Genomic DNA, 15,048 nt, shown 5'->3' on the forward strand with positions numbered 1-15,048 from the left:
TTGCGATTAGTTTTTTTCTCACTTCTTGCCCCCATCTCCCACCTTGCCTCATGGTCTCCCCTCCTCTGCGCACCTGACAGTTTGCCTGCCCTTCCACTGCCTGTCTCCAGACTTTCCAAGGAGAAAAGGCAAAGCACTAAAGCGGGCCGGGCAACGGGTCAAGTTCCGCTTTCGGCGACTAGCAGGGAGGTAGCGTGGCCGAGCGGTCTAAGGCGCTGGATTAAGGCTCCAGTCTCTTCGGAGGCGTGGGTTCAAATCCCACCGCTGCCACTTTTCCTGGCCTTGCATTTTAAAGAAGAACGTAACGTTGACCTCTTCCTTCATTAGTGCCACCTCTGTCGCAATGAGCAAGCGGATGGTATGCCACACCCTGCAGGAAAAAGGTTTCGCTTCTGACGTCTTGCTTTTCTGGACATCCAGTCTCAAGTTTCCCATCTGGAACGGCGCTCCCTGCTGCTTTGTGAAGGCTTGCTGCAAGAGCCTTCGAAACCCAGGAGCTCTTGCGTTGAGCTGTGACGCGTCCTGGGAAGACCTCCCGTTGCAGCGGAATGAGCCCCACTTCCAGGGCGTGCTGGTAGCAAATTTCCCACAGCCCACAGGGAGCAAACGATCCCAGGTGTGATGTATCACCAGGAGAGGCTGAGATGAGAGTAAGGGTTCACGCGTGTGCCCGGACCGAGGTTAATGATGGGATTAGAGCTAGGGTTAGATGCAGGGAAAGAGTGAGAGTTATAATTAGGGATAAAGCTAACAGGTGATCATTACTCGTCATGTAACATGATACAAAGGGTCAGAAGAGGAACTGATTCAGGGTTACAATTTGGACTTCGCAGACAACAGGAGCACTAAATGGTGCTGAGGGGGACTCAATAAAGTGGACCGGCCGCCTAATGTAAGCAATTGTGCACAAATATTGTACGATGACTAGCGTTGCCGGTGCTTTTTTCTTAAAGAGTCAGTTCTTGGCACCCATTCCCTACTTGACTCAGCCTAATCTTCAAGAATATTTGTCAAGAACTAAAAAAAATCCAGAAAAGGTTTAACCTCCCCGTCGGGGAATTGAACCCCGGTCTCCCGCGTGACAGGCGGGGATACTGACCACTATACTAACGAGGAGACGTGAGGGCATGAAATGAACAGCTGCTGATGTCTGCACAGCATCCAGCGACCACCTAGCTGGCCTAGGGGGTCTCATTTTCCCCCGTCAAACGGCTTGCCCGATCTAAGGCTAATTTCTTTCTTTTTATCGGCACCAGGCTTAAAACTCAGTTTAAGGCGATAGTTCCGGGCTATGTTTGACTCCAGAGTTGAATCTGTCATCCCGCATTTCCTCAGCAAATCAAGCTACCCATCTCAAGTCTCATGAGCTGAGGACGGCAAAGTCCCTGTGGGCTTAGGACAGTCAAAGAAACCCCTGGGCTGCATGCTAAGCCCCTTTTCGGCTTCACTTTCCGAATCCTGCCCTAGCTTGCGATTAGTTTTTTTCTCACTTCTTGCCCCCATCTCCCACCTTGCCTCATGGTCTCCCCTCCTCTGCGCACCTGACAGTTTGCCTGCCCTTCCACTGCCTGTCTCCAGACTTTCCAAGGAGAAAAGGCAAAGCACTAAAGCGGGCCGGGCAACGGGTCAAGTTCCGCTTTCGGCGACTAGCAGGGAGGTAGCGTGGCCGAGCGGTCTAAGGCGCTGGATTAAGGCTCCAGTCTCTTCGGAGGCGTGGGTTCAAATCCCACCGCTGCCACTTTTCCTGGCCTTGCATTTTAAAGAAGAACGTAACGTTGACCTCTTCCTTCATTAGTGCCACCTCTGTCGCAATGAGCAAGCGGATGGTATGCCACACCCTGCAGGAAAAAGGTTTCGCTTCTGACGTCTTGCTTTTCTGGACATCCAGTCTCAAGTTTCCCATCTGGAACGGCGCTCCCTGCTGCTTTGTGAAGGCTTGCTGCAAGAGCCTTCGAAACCCAGGAGCTCTTGCGTTGAGCTGTGACGCGTCCTGGGAAGACCTCCCGTTGCAGCGGAATGAGCCCCACTTCCAGGGCGTGCTGGTAGCAAATTTCCCACAGCCCACAGGGAGCAAACGATCCCAGGTGTGATGTATCACCAGGAGAGGCTGAGATGAGAGTAAGGGTTCACGCGTGTGCCCGGACAGAGGTTAATGATGGGATTAGAGCTAGGGTTAGATGCAGGGAAAGAGTGAGAGTTATAATTAGGGATAAAGCTAACAGGTGATCATTACTCGTCATGTAACATGATACAAAGGGTCAGAAGAGGAACTGATTCAGGGTTACAATTTGGACTTCGCAGACAACAGGAGCACTAAATGGTGCTGAGGGGGACTCAATAAAGTGGACCGGCCGCCTAATGTAAGCAATTGTGCACAAATATTGTACGATGACTAGCGTTGCCGGTGCTTTTTTCTTAAAGAGTCAGTTCTTGGCACCCATTCCCTACTTGACTCAGCCTAATCTTCAAGAATATTTGTCAAGAACTAAAAAAAATCCAGAAAAGGTTTAACCTCCCCGTCGAGGAATTGAACCCCGGTCTCCCGCGTGACAGGCGGGGATACTGACCACTATACTAACGAGGAGACGTGAGGGCATGAAATGAACAGCTGCTGATGTCTGCACAGCATCCAGCGACCACCTAGCTGGCCTAGGGGGTCTCATTTTCCCCCGTCAAACGGCTTGCCCGATCTAAGGCTAATTTCTTTCTTTTTATCGGCACCAGGCTTAAAACTCAGTTTAAGGCGATAGTTCCGGGCTATGTTTGACTCCAGAGTTGAATCTGTCATCCCGCATTTCCTCAGCAAATCAAGCTACCCATCTCAAGTCTCATGAGCTGAGGACGGCAAAGTCCCTGTGGGCTTAGGACAGTCAAAGAAACCCCTGGGCTGCATGCTAAGCCCCTTTTCGGCTTCACTTTCCGAATCCTGCCCTAGCTTGCGATTAGTTTTTTTCTCACTTCTTGCCCCCATCTCCCACCTTGCCTCATGGTCTCCCCTCCTCTGCGCACCTGACAGTTTGCCTGCCCTTCCACTGCCTGTCTCCAGACTTTCCAAGGAGAAAAGGCAAAGCACTAAAGCGGGCCGGGCAACGGGTCAAGTTCCGCTTTCGGCGACTAGCAGGGAGGTAGCGTGGCCGAGCGGTCTAAGGCGCTGGATTAAGGCTCCAGTCTCTTCGGAGGCGTGGGTTCAAATCCCACCGCTGCCACTTTTCCTGGCCTTGCATTTTAAAGAAGAACGTAACGTTGACCTCTTCCTTCATTAGTGCCACCTCTGTCGCAATGAGCAAGCGGATGGTATGCCACACCCTGCAGGAAAAAGGTTTCGCTTCTGACGTCTTGCTTTTCTGGACATCCAGTCTCAAGTTTCCCATCTGGAACGGCGCTCCCTGCTGCTTTGTGAAGGCTTGCTGCAAGAGCCTTCGAAACCCAGGAGCTCTTGCGTTGAGCTGTGACGCGTCCTGGGAAGACCTCCCGTTGCAGCGGAATGAGCCCCACTTCCAGGGCGTGCTGGTAGCAAATTTCCCACAGCCCACAGGGAGCAAACGATCCCAGGTGTGATGTATCACCAGGAGAGGCTGAGATGAGAGTAAGGGTTCACGCGTGTGCCCGGACCGAGGTTAATGATGGGATTAGAGCTAGGGTTAGATGCAGGGAAAGAGTGAGAGTTATAATTAGGGATAAAGCTAACAGGTGATCATTACTCGTCATGTAACATGATACAAAGGGTCAGAAGAGGAACTGATTCAGGGTTACAATTTGGACTTCGCAGACAACAGGAGCACTAAATGGTGCTGAGGGGGACTCAATAAAGTGGACCGGCCGCCTAATGTAAGCAATTGTGCACAAATATTGTACGATGACTAGCGTTGCCGGTGCTTTTTTCTTAAAGAGTCAGTTCTTGGCACCCATTCCCTACTTGACTCAGCCTAATCTTCAAGAATATTTGTCAAGAACTAAAAAAAATCCAGAAAAGGTTTAACCTCCCCGTCAGGGAATTGAACCCCGGTCTCCCGCGTGACAGGCGGGGATACTGACCACTATACTAACGAGGAGACGTGAGGGCATGAAATGAACAGCTGCTGATGTCTGCACAGCATCCAGCGACCACCTAGCTGGCCTAGGGGGTCTCATTTTCCCCCGTCAAACGGCTTGCCCGATCTAAGGCTAATTTCTTTCTTTTTATCGGCACCAGGCTTAAAACTCAGTTTAAGGCGATAGTTCCGGGCTATGTTTGACTCCAGAGTTGAATCTGTCATCCCGCATTTCCTCAGCAAATCAAGCTACCCATCTCAAGTCTCATGAGCTGAGGACGGCAAAGTCCCTGTGGGCTTAGGACAGTCAAAGAAACCCCTGGGCTGCATGCTAAGCCCCTTTTCGGCTTCACTTTCCGAATCCTGCCCTAGCTTGCGATTAGTTTTTTTCTCACTTCTTGCCCCCATCTCCCACCTTGCCTCATGGTCTCCCCTCCTCTGCGCACCTGACAGTTTGCCTGCCCTTCCACTGCCTGTCTCCAGACTTTCCAAGGAGAAAAGGCAAAGCACTAAAGCGGGCCGGGCAACGGGTCAAGTTCCGCTTTCGGCGACTAGCAGGGAGGTAGCGTGGCCGAGCGGTCTAAGGCGCTGGATTAAGGCTCCAGTCTCTTCGGAGGCGTGGGTTCAAATCCCACCGCTGCCACTTTTCCTGGCCTTGCATTTTAAAGAAGAACGTAACGTTGACCTCTTCCTTCATTAGTGCCACCTCTGTCGCAATGCGCAAGCGGATGGTATGCCACACCCTGCAGGAAAAAGGTTTCGCTTCTGACGTCTTGCTTTTCTGGACATCCAGTCTCAAGTTTCCCATCTGGAACGGCGCTCCCTGCTGCTTTGTGAAGGCTTGCTGCAAGAGCCTTCGAAACCCAGGAGCTCTTGCGTTGAGCTGTGACGCGTCCTGGGAAGACCTCCCGTTGCAGCGGAATGAGCCCCACTTCCAGGGCGTGCTGGTAGCAAATTTCCCACAGCCCACAGGGAGCAAACGATCCCAGGTGTGATGTATCACCAGGAGAGGCTGAGATGAGAGTAAGGGTTCACGCGTGTGCCCGGACCGAGGTTAATGATGGGATTAGAGCTAGGGTTAGATGCAGGGAAAGAGTGAGAGTTATAATTAGGGATAAAGCTAACAGGTGATCATTACTCGTCATGTAACATGATACAAAGGGTCAGAAGAGGAACTGATTCAGGGTTACAATTTGGACTTCGCAGACAACAGGAGCACTAAATGGTGCTGAGGGGGACTCAATAAAGTGGACCGGCCGCCTAATGTAAGCAATTGTGCACAAATATTGTACGATGACTAGCGTTGCCGGTGCTTTTTTCTTAAAGAGTCAGTTCTTGGCACCCATTCCCTACTTGACTCAGCCTAATCTTCAAGAATATTTGTCAAGAACTAAAAAAAATCCAGAAACGGTTTAACCTCCCCGTCGGTGAATTGAACCCCGGTCTCCCGCGTGACAGGCGGGGATACTGACCACTATACTAACGAGGAGACGTGAGGGCATGAAATGAACAGCTGCTGATGTCTGCACAGCATCCAGCGACCACCTAGCTGGCCTAGGGGGGTCTCATTTTCCCCCGTCAAACGGCTTGCCCGATCTAAGGCTAATTTCTTTCTTTTTATCGGCACCAGGCTTAAAACTCAGTTTAAGGCGATAGTTCCGGGCTATGTTTGACTCCAGAGTTGAATCTGTCATCCCGCATTTCCTCAGCAAATCAAGCTACCCATCTCAAGTCTCATGAGCTGAGGACGGCAAAGTCCCTGTGGGCTTAGGACAGTCAAAGAAACCCCTGGGCTGCATGCTAAGCCCCTTTTCGGCTTCACTTTCCGAATCCTGCCCTAGCTTGCGATTAGTTTTTTTCTCACTTCTTGCCCCCATCTCCCACCTTGCCTCATGGTCTCCCCTCCTCTGCGCACCTGACAGTTTGCCTGCCCTTCCACTGCCTGTCTCCAGACTTTCCAAGGAGAAAAGGCAAAGCACTAAAGCGGGCCGGGCAACGGGTCAAGTTCCGCTTTCGGCGACTAGCAGGGAGGTAGCGTGGCCGAGCGGTCTAAGGCGCTGGATTAAGGCTCCAGTCTCTTCGGAGGCGTGGGTTCAAATCCCACCGCTGCCACTTTTCCTGGCCTTGCATTTTAAAGAAGAACGTAACGTTGACCTCTTCCTTCATTAGTGCCACCTCTGTCGCAATGAGCAAGCGGATGGTATGCCACACCCTGCAGGAAAAAGGTTTCGCTTCTGACGTCTTGCTTTTCTGGACATCCAGTCTCAAGTTTCCCATCTGGAACGGCGCTCCCTGCTGCTTTGTGAAGGCTTGCTGCAAGAGCCTTCGAAACCCAGGAGCTCTTGCGTTGAGCTGTGACGCGTCCTGGGAAGACCTCCCGTTGCAGCGGAATGAGCCCCACTTCCAGGGCGTGCTGGTAGCAAATTCCCCACAGCCCACAGGGAGCAAACGATCCCAGGTGTGATGTATCACCAGGAGAGGCTGAGATGAGAGTAGGGGTTCACGCGTGTGCCCGGACCGAGGTTAATGATGGGATTAGAGCTAGGGTTAGATGCAGGGAAAGAGTGAGAGTTATAATTAGGGATAAAGCTAACAGGTGATCATTACTCGTCATGTAACATGATACAAAGGGTCAGAAGAGGAACTGATTCAGGGTTACAATTTGGACTTCGCAGACAACAGGAGCACTAAATGGTGCTGAGGGGGACTCAATAAAGTGGACCGGCCGCCTAATGTAAGCAATTGTGCACAAATATTGTACGATGACTAGCGTTGCCGGTGCTTTTTTCTTAAAGAGTCAGTTCTTGGCACCCATTCCCTACTTGACTCAGCCTAATCTTCAAGAATATTTGTCAAGAACTAAAAAAAATCCAGAAACGGTTTAACCTCCCCGTCGGGGAATTGAACCCCGGTCTCCCGCGTGACAGGCGGGGATACTGACCACTATACTAACGAGGAGACGTGAGGGCATGAAATGAACAGCTGCTGATGTCTGCACAGCATCCAGCGACCACCTAGCTGGCCTAGGGGGGTCTCATTTTCCCCCGTCAAACGGCTTGCCCGATCTAAGGCTAATTTCTTTCTTTTTATCGGCACCAGGCTTAAAACTCAGTTTAAGGCGATAGTTCCGGGCTATGTTTGACTCCAGAGTTGAATCTGTCATCCCGCATTTCCTCAGCAAATCAAGCTACCCATCTCAAGTCTCATGAGCTGAGGACGGCAAAGTCCCTGTGGGCTTAGGACAGTCAAAGAAACCCCTGGGCTGCATGCTAAGCCCCTTTTCGGCTTCACTTTCCGAATCCTGCCCTAGCTTGCGATTAGTTTTTTTCTCACTTCTTGCCCCCATCTCCCACCTTGCCTCATGGTCTCCCCTCCTCTGCGCACCTGACAGTTTGCCTGCCCTTCCACTGCCTGTCTCCAGACTTTCCAAGGAGAAAAGGCAAAGCACTAAAGCGGGCCGGGCAACGGGTCAAGTTCCGCTTTCGGCGACTAGCAGGGAGGTAGCGTGGCCGAGCGGTCTAAGGCGCTGGATTAAGGCTCCAGTCTCTTCGGAGGCGTGGGTTCAAATCCCACCGCTGCCACTTTTCCTGGCCTTGCATTTTAAAGAAGAACGTAACGTTGACCTCTTCCTTCATTAGTGCCACCTCTGTCGCAATGAGCAAGCGGATGGTATGCCACACCCTGCAGGAAAAAGGTTTCGCTTCTGACGTCTTGCTTTTCTGGACATCCAGTCTCAAGTTTCCCATCTGGAACGGCGCTCCCTGCTGCTTTGTGAAGGCTTGCTGCAAGAGCCTTCGAAACCCAGGAGCTCTTGCGTTGAGCTGTGACGCGTCCTGGGAAGACCTCCCGTTGCAGCGGAATGAGCCCCACTTCCAGGGCGTGCTGGTAGCAAATTTCCCACAGCCCACAGGGAGCAAACGATCCCAGGTGTGATGTATCACCAGGAGAGGCTGAGATGAGAGTAGGGGTTCACGCGTGTGCCCGGACCGAGGTTAATGATGGGATTAGAGCTAGGGTTAGATGCAGGGAAAGAGTGAGAGTTATAATTAGGGATAAAGCTAACAGGTGATCATTACTCGTCATGTAACATGATACAAAGGGTCAGAAGAGGAACTGATTCAGGGTTACAATTTGGACTTCGCAGACAACAGGAGCACTAAATGGTGCTGAGGGGGACTCAATAAAGTGGACCGGCCGCCTAATGTAAGCAATTGTGCACAAATATTGTACGATGACTAGCGTTGCCGGTGCTTTTTTCTTAAAGAGTCAGTTCTTGGCACCCATTCCCTACTTGACTCAGCCTAATCTTCAAGAATATTTGTCAAGAACTAAAAAAAATCCAGAAACGGTTTAACCTCCCCGTCGGGGAATTGAACCCCGGTCTCCCGCGTGACAGGCGGGGATACTGACCACTATACTAACGAGGAGACGTGAGGGCATGAAATGAACAGCTGCTGATGTCTGCACAGCATCCAGCGACCACCTAGCTGGCCTAGGGGGGTCTCATTTTCCCCCGTCAAACGGCTTGCCCGATCTAAGGCTAATTTCTTTCTTTTTATCGGCACCAGGCTTAAAACTCAGTTTAAGGCGATAGTTCCGGGCTATGTTTGACTCCAGAGTTGAATCTGTCATCCCGCATTTCCTCAGCAAATCAAGCTACCCATCTCAAGTCTCATGAGCTGAGGACGGCAAAGTCCCTGTGGGCTTAGGACAGTCAAAGAAACCCCTGGGCTGCATGCTAAGCCCCTTTTCGGCTTCACTTTCCGAATCCTGCCCTAGCTTGCGATTAGTTTTTTTCTCACTTCTTGCCCCCATCTCCCACCTTGCCTCATGGTCTCCCCTCCTCTGCGCACCTGACAGTTTGCCTGCCCTTCCACTGCCTGTCTCCAGACTTTCCAAGGAGAAAAGGCAAAGCACTAAAGCGGGCCGGGCAACGGGTCAAGTTCCGCTTTCGGCGACTAGCAGGGAGGTAGCGTGGCCGAGCGGTCTAAGGCGCTGGATTAAGGCTCCAGTCTCTTCGGAGGCGTGGGTTCAAATCCCACCGCTGCCACTTTTCCTGGCCTTGCATTTTAAAGAAGAACGTAACGTTGACCTCTTCCTTCATTAGTGCCACCTCTGTCGCAATGAGCAAGCGGATGGTATGCCACACCCTGCAGGAAAAAGGTTTCGCTTCTGACGTCTTGCTTTTCTGGACATCCAGTCTCAAGTTTCCCATCTGGAACGGCGCTCCCTGCTGCTTTGTGAAGGCTTGCTGCAAGAGCCTTCGAAACCCAGGAGCTCTTGCGTTGAGCTGTGACGCGTCCTGGGAAGACCTCCCGTTGCAGCGGAATGAGCCCCACTTCCAGGGCGTGCTGGTAGCAAATTTCCCACAGCCCACAGGGAGCAAACGATCCCAGGTGTGATGTATCACCAGGAGAGGCTGAGATGAGAGTAGGGGTTCACGCGTGTGCCCGGACCGAGGTTAATGATGGGATTAGAGCTAGGGTTAGATGCAGGGAAAGAGTGAGAGTTATAATTAGGGATAAAGCTAACAGGTGATCATTACTCGTCATGTAACATGATACAAAGGGTCAGAAGAGGAACTGATTCAGGGTTACAATTTGGACTTCGCAGACAACAGGAGCACTAAATGGTGCTGAGGGGGACTCAATAAAGTGGACCGGCCGCCTAATGTAAGCAATTGTGCACAAATATTGTACGATGACTAGCGTTGCCGGTGCTTTTTTCTTAAAGAGTCAGTTCTTGGCACCCATTCCCTACTTGACTCAGCCTAATCTTCAAGAATATTTGTCAAGAACTAAAAAAAATCCAGAAACAGTTTAACCTCCCCGTCGGGGAATTGAACCCCGGTCTCCCGCGTGACAGGCGGGGATACTGACCACTATACTAACGAGGAGACGTGAGGGCATGAAATGAACAGCTGCTGATGTCTGCACAGCATCCAGCGACCACCTAGCTGGCCTAGGGGGGTCTCATTTTCCCCCGTCAAACGGCTTGCCCGATCTAAGGCTAATTTCTTTCTTTTTATCGGCACCAGGCTTAAAACTCAGTTTAAGGCGATAGTTCCGGGCTATGTTTGACTCCAGAGTTGAATCTGTCATCCCGCATTTCCTCAGCAAATCAAGCTACCCATCTCAAGTCTCATGAGCTGAGGACGGCAAAGTCCCTGTGGGCTTAGGACAGTCAAAGAAACCCCTGGGCTGCATGCTAAGCCCCTTTTCGGCTTCACTTTCCGAATCCTGCCCTAGCTTGCGATTAGTTTTTTTCTCACTTCTTGCCCCCATCTCCCACCTTGCCTCATGGTCTCCCCTCCTCTGCGCACCTGACAGTTTGCCTGCCCTTCCACTGCCTGTCTCCAGACTTTCCAAGGAGAAAAGGCAAAGCACTAAAGCGGGCCGGGCAACGGGTCAAGTTCCGCTTTCGGCGACTAGCAGGGAGGTAGCGTGGCCGAGCGGTCTAAGGCGCTGGATTAAGGCTCCAGTCTCTTCGGAGGCGTGGGTTCAAATCCCACCGCTGCCACTTTTCCTGGCCTTGCATTTTAAAGAAGAACGTAACGTTGACCTCTTCCTTCATTAGTGCCACCTCTGTCGCAATGAGCAAGCGGATGGTATGCCACACCCTGCAGGAAAAAGGTTTCGCTTCTGACGTCTTGCTTTTCTGGACATCCAGTCTCAAGTTTCCCATCTGGAACGGCGCTCCCTGCTGCTTTGTGAAGGCTTGCTGCAAGAGCCTTCGAAACCCAGGAGCTCTTGCGTTGAGCTGTGACGCGTCCTGGGAAGACCTCCCGTTGCAGCGGAATGAGCCCCACTTCCAGGGCGTGCTGGTAGCAAATTTCCCACAGCCCACAGGGAGCAAACGATCCCAGGTGTGATGTATCACCAGGAGAGGCTGAGATGAGAGTAGGGGTTCACGCGTGTGCCCGGACCGAGGTTAATGATGGGATTAGAGCTAGGGTTAGATGCAGGGAAAGAGTGAGAGTTATAATTAGGGATAAAGCTAACAGGTGATCATTACTCGTCATGTAACATGATACAAAGGGTCAGAAGAGGAACTGATTCAGGGTTACAATTTGGACTTCGCAGACAACAGGAGCACTAAATGGTGCTGAGGGGGACTCAATAAAGTGGACCGGCCGCCTAATGTAAGCAATTGTGCACAAATATTGTACGATGACTAGCGTTGCCGGTGCTTTTTTCTTAAAGAGTCAGTTCTTGGCACCCATTCCCTACTTGACTCAGCCTAATCTTCAAGAATATTTGTCAAGAACTAAAAAAAATCCAGAAACGGTTTAACCTCCCCGTCGGGGAATTGAACCCCGGTCTCCCGCGTGACAGGCGGGGATACTGACCACTATACTAACGAGGAGACGTGAGGGCATGAAATGAACAGCTGCTGATGTCTGCACAGCATCCAGCGACCACCTAGCTGGCCTAGGGGGGTCTCATTTTCCCCCGTCAAACGGCTTGCCCGATCTAAGGCTAATTTCTTTCTTTTTATCGGCACCAGGCTTAAAACTCAGTTTAAGGCGATAGTTCCGGGCTATGTTTGACTCCAGAGTTGAATCTGTCATCCCGCATTTCCTCAGCAAATCAAGCTACCCATCTCAAGTCTCATGAGCTGAGGACGGCAAAGTCCCTGTGGGCTTAGGACAGTCAAAGAAACCCCTGGGCTGCATGCTAAGCCCCTTTTCGGCTTCACTTTCCGAATCCTGCCCTAGCTTGCGATTAGTTTTTTTCTCACTTCTTGCCCCCATCTCCCACCTTGCCTCATGGTCTCCCCTCCTCTGCGCACCTGACAGTTTGCCTGCCCTTCCACTGCCTGTCTCCAGACTTTCCAAGGAGAAAAGGCAAAGCACTAAAGCGGGCCGGGCAACGGGTCAAGTTCCGCTTTCGGCGACTAGCAGGGAGGTAGCGTGGCCGAGCGGTCTAAGGCGCTGGATTAAGGCTCCAGTCTCTTCGGAGGCGTGGGTTCAAATCCCACCGCTGCCACTTTTCCTGGCCTTGCATTTTAAAGAAGAACGTAACGTTGACCTCTTCCTTCATTAGTGCCACCTCTGTCGCAATGAGCAAGCGGATGGTATGCCACACCCTGCAGGAAAAAGGTTTCGCTTCTGACGTCTTGCTTTTCTGGACATCCAGTCTCAAGTTTCCCATCTGGAACGGCGCTCCCTGCTGCTTTGTGAAGGCTTGCTGCAAGAGCCTTCGAAACCCAGGAGCTCTTGCGTTGAGCTGTGACGCGTCCTGGGAAGACCTCCCGTTGCAGCGGAATGAGCCCCACTTCCAGGGCGTGCTGGTAGCAAATTTCCCACAGCCCACAGGGAGCAAACGATCCCAGGTGTGATGTATCACCAGGAGAGGCTGAGATGAGAGTAGGGGTTCACGCGTGTGCCCGGACCGAGGTTAATGATGGGATTAGAGCTAGGGTTAGATGCAGGGAAAGAGTGAGAGTTATAATTAGGGATAAAGCTAACAGGTGATCATTACTCGTCATGTAACATGATACAAAGGGTCAGAAGAGGAACTGATTCAGGGTTACAATTTGGACTTCGCAGACAACAGGAGCACTAAATGGTGCTGAGGGGGACTCAATAAAGTGGACCGGCCGCCTAATGTAAGCAATTGTGCACAAATATTGTACGATGACTAGCGTTGCCGGTGCTTTTTTCTTAAAGAGTCAGTTCTTGGCACCCATTCCCTACTTGACTCAGCCTAATCTTCAAGAATATTTGTCAAGAACTAAAAAAAATCCAGAAACGGTTTAACCTCCCCGTCGGTGAATTGAACCCCGGTCTCCCGCGTGACAGGCGGGGATACTGACCACTATACTAACGAGGAGACGTGAGGGCATGAAATGAACAGCTGCTGATGTCTGCACAGCATCCAGCGACCACCTAGCTGGCCTAGGGGGGTCTCATTTTCCCCCGTCAAACGGCTTGCCCGATCTAAGGCTAATTTCTTTCTTTTTATCGGCACCAGGCTTAAAACTCAGTTTAAGGCGATAGTTCCGGGCTATGTTTGACTCCAGAGTTGAATCTGTCATCCCGCATTTCCTCAGCAAATCAAGCTACCCATCTCAAGTCTCATGAGCTGAGGACGGCAAAGTCCCTGTGGGCTTAGGACAGTCAAAGAAACCCCTGGGCTGCATGCTAAGCCCCTTTTCGGCTTCACTTTCCGAATCCTGCCCTAGCTTGCGATTAGTTTTTTTCTCACTTCTTGCCCCCATCTCCCACCTTGCCTCATGGTCTCCCCTCCTCTGCGCACCTGACAGTTTGCCTGCCCTTCCACTGCCTGTCTCCAGACTTTCCAAGGAGAAAAGGCAAAGCACTAAAGCGGGCCGGGCAACGGGTCAAGTTCCGCTTTCGGCGACTAGCAGGGAGGTAGCGTGGCCGAGCGGTCTAAGGCGCTGGATTAAGGCTCCAGTCTCTTCGGAGGCGTGGGTTCAAATCCCACCGCTGCCACTTTTCCTGGCCTTGCATTTTAAAGAAGAACGTAACGTTGACCTCTTCCTTCATTAGTGCCACCTCTGTCGCAATGAGCAAGCGGATGGTATGCCACACCCTGCAGGAAAAAGGTTTCGCTTCTGACGTCTTGCTTTTCTGGACATCCAGTCTCAAGTTTCCCATCTGGAACGGCGCTCCCTGCTGCTTTGTGAAGGCTTGCTGCAAGAGCCTTCGAAACCCAGGAGCTCTTGCGTTGAGCTGTGACGCGTCCTGGGAAGACCTCCCGTTGCAGCGGAATGAGCCCCACTTCCAGGGCGTGCTGGTAGCAAATTTCCCACAGCCCACAGGGAGCAAACGATCCCAGGTGTGATGTATCACCAGGAGAGGCTGAGATGAGAGTAGGGGTTCACGCGTGTGCCCGGACCGAGGTTAATGATGGGATTAGAGCTAGGGTTAGATGCAGGGAAAGAGTGAGAGTTATAATTAGGGATAAAGCTAACAGGTGATCATTACTCGTCATGTAACATGATACAAAGGGTCAGAAGAGGAACTGATTCAGGGTTACAATTTGGACTTCGCAGACAACAGGAGCACTAAATGGTGCTGAGGGGGACTCAATAAAGTGGACCGGCCGCCTAATGTAAGCAATTGTGCACAAATATTGTACGATGACTAGCGTTGCCGGTGCTTTTTTCTTAAAGAGTCAGTTCTTGGCACCCATTCCCTACTTGACTCAGCCTAATCTTCAAGAATATTTGTCAAGAACTAAAAAAAATCCAGAAACGGTTTAACCTCCCCGTCGGGGAATTGAACCCCGGTCTCCCGCGTGACAGGCGGGGATACTGACCACTATACTAACGAGGAGACGTGAGGGCATGAAATGAACAGCTGCTGATGTCTGCACAGCATCCAGCGACCACCTAGCTGGCCTAGGGGGGTCTCATTTTCCCCCGTCAAACGGCTTGCCCGATCTAAGGCTAATTTCTTTCTTTTTATCGGCACCAGGCTTAAAACTCAGTTTAAGGCGATAGTTCCGGGCTATGTTTGACTCCAGAGTTGAATCTGTCATCCCGCATTTCCTCAGCAAATCAAGCTACCCATCTCAAGTCTCATGAGCTGAGGACGGCAAAGTCCCTGTGGGCTTAGGACAGTCAAAGAAACCCCTGGGCTGCATGCTAAGCCCCTTTTCGGCTTCACTTTCCGAATCCTGCCCTAGCTTGCGATTAGTTTTTTTCTCACTTCTTGCCCCCATCTCCCACCTTGCCTCATGGTCTCCCCTCCTCTGCGCACCTGACAGTTTGCCTGCCCTTCCACTGCCTGTCTCCAGACTTTCCAAGGAGAAAAGGCAAAGCACTAAAGCGGGCCGGGCAACGGGTCAAGTTCCGCTTTCGGCGACTAGCAGGGAGGTAGCGTGGCCGAGCGGTCTAAGGCGCTGGATTAAGGCTCCAGTCTCTTCGGAGGCGTGGGTTCAAATCCCACCGCTGCCACTTTTCCTGGCCTTGCATTTTAAAGAAGAACGTAACGTTGACCTCTTCCTTCATTAGTGCCACCTCTGTCGCAATGAGCAAGCGGATGGTA

The 15,048-nt window shown here is 51.6% G+C and overlaps 17 non-coding genes across 17 annotated transcripts; 11 read left to right on the forward strand and 6 right to left on the reverse strand.

Moving 5' to 3' along the window:
* The first annotated feature begins 188 nt into the window (after window positions 1-188).
* TRNAL-AAG (transfer RNA leucine (anticodon AAG)) lies at window positions 189-270 on the forward strand. Its single transcript has one exon. It is a non-coding gene; the product is annotated as a tRNA-Leu (tRNA).
* Window positions 271-1,044: 774 nt separating this feature from the next.
* On the reverse strand, window positions 1,045-1,116 carry TRNAD-GUC (transfer RNA aspartic acid (anticodon GUC)). Its single transcript has one exon. It is a non-coding gene; the product is annotated as a tRNA-Asp (tRNA).
* Window positions 1,117-1,656: 540 nt separating this feature from the next.
* TRNAL-AAG (transfer RNA leucine (anticodon AAG)) lies at window positions 1,657-1,738 on the forward strand. Its single transcript has one exon. It is a non-coding gene; the product is annotated as a tRNA-Leu (tRNA).
* A 1,386-nt stretch (window positions 1,739-3,124) lies between these two features.
* Window positions 3,125-3,206, forward strand: TRNAL-AAG (transfer RNA leucine (anticodon AAG)). The gene has a single exon. It is a non-coding gene; the product is annotated as a tRNA-Leu (tRNA).
* Window positions 3,207-4,592: 1,386 nt separating this feature from the next.
* Window positions 4,593-4,674, forward strand: TRNAL-AAG (transfer RNA leucine (anticodon AAG)). Its single transcript has one exon. It is a non-coding gene; the product is annotated as a tRNA-Leu (tRNA).
* Window positions 4,675-6,061: 1,387 nt separating this feature from the next.
* On the forward strand, window positions 6,062-6,143 carry TRNAL-AAG (transfer RNA leucine (anticodon AAG)). Its single transcript has one exon. It is a non-coding gene; the product is annotated as a tRNA-Leu (tRNA).
* Window positions 6,144-6,917: 774 nt separating this feature from the next.
* TRNAD-GUC (transfer RNA aspartic acid (anticodon GUC)) lies at window positions 6,918-6,989 on the reverse strand. The gene has a single exon. It is a non-coding gene; the product is annotated as a tRNA-Asp (tRNA).
* A 541-nt stretch (window positions 6,990-7,530) lies between these two features.
* TRNAL-AAG (transfer RNA leucine (anticodon AAG)) lies at window positions 7,531-7,612 on the forward strand. Its single transcript has one exon. It is a non-coding gene; the product is annotated as a tRNA-Leu (tRNA).
* A 774-nt stretch (window positions 7,613-8,386) lies between these two features.
* TRNAD-GUC (transfer RNA aspartic acid (anticodon GUC)) lies at window positions 8,387-8,458 on the reverse strand. The gene has a single exon. It is a non-coding gene; the product is annotated as a tRNA-Asp (tRNA).
* A 541-nt stretch (window positions 8,459-8,999) lies between these two features.
* On the forward strand, window positions 9,000-9,081 carry TRNAL-AAG (transfer RNA leucine (anticodon AAG)). The gene has a single exon. It is a non-coding gene; the product is annotated as a tRNA-Leu (tRNA).
* Window positions 9,082-9,855: 774 nt separating this feature from the next.
* TRNAD-GUC (transfer RNA aspartic acid (anticodon GUC)) lies at window positions 9,856-9,927 on the reverse strand. Its single transcript has one exon. It is a non-coding gene; the product is annotated as a tRNA-Asp (tRNA).
* A 541-nt stretch (window positions 9,928-10,468) lies between these two features.
* On the forward strand, window positions 10,469-10,550 carry TRNAL-AAG (transfer RNA leucine (anticodon AAG)). Its single transcript has one exon. It is a non-coding gene; the product is annotated as a tRNA-Leu (tRNA).
* A 774-nt stretch (window positions 10,551-11,324) lies between these two features.
* TRNAD-GUC (transfer RNA aspartic acid (anticodon GUC)) lies at window positions 11,325-11,396 on the reverse strand. The gene has a single exon. It is a non-coding gene; the product is annotated as a tRNA-Asp (tRNA).
* Window positions 11,397-11,937: 541 nt separating this feature from the next.
* Window positions 11,938-12,019, forward strand: TRNAL-AAG (transfer RNA leucine (anticodon AAG)). The gene has a single exon. It is a non-coding gene; the product is annotated as a tRNA-Leu (tRNA).
* A 1,387-nt stretch (window positions 12,020-13,406) lies between these two features.
* TRNAL-AAG (transfer RNA leucine (anticodon AAG)) lies at window positions 13,407-13,488 on the forward strand. Its single transcript has one exon. It is a non-coding gene; the product is annotated as a tRNA-Leu (tRNA).
* A 774-nt stretch (window positions 13,489-14,262) lies between these two features.
* TRNAD-GUC (transfer RNA aspartic acid (anticodon GUC)) lies at window positions 14,263-14,334 on the reverse strand. Its single transcript has one exon. It is a non-coding gene; the product is annotated as a tRNA-Asp (tRNA).
* A 541-nt stretch (window positions 14,335-14,875) lies between these two features.
* Window positions 14,876-14,957, forward strand: TRNAL-AAG (transfer RNA leucine (anticodon AAG)). Its single transcript has one exon. It is a non-coding gene; the product is annotated as a tRNA-Leu (tRNA).
* The last annotated feature ends 91 nt before the right edge of the window (window positions 14,958-15,048 follow it).

Source organism: Ambystoma mexicanum, unplaced genomic scaffold (assembly GCF_040938575.1).
Source record: "Ambystoma mexicanum isolate Mex_15411 unplaced genomic scaffold, UKY_AmexF1_1 Mex_scaf20, whole genome shotgun sequence".
Classification (NCBI taxonomy): domain Eukaryota; kingdom Metazoa; phylum Chordata; class Amphibia; order Caudata; family Ambystomatidae; genus Ambystoma; species Ambystoma mexicanum.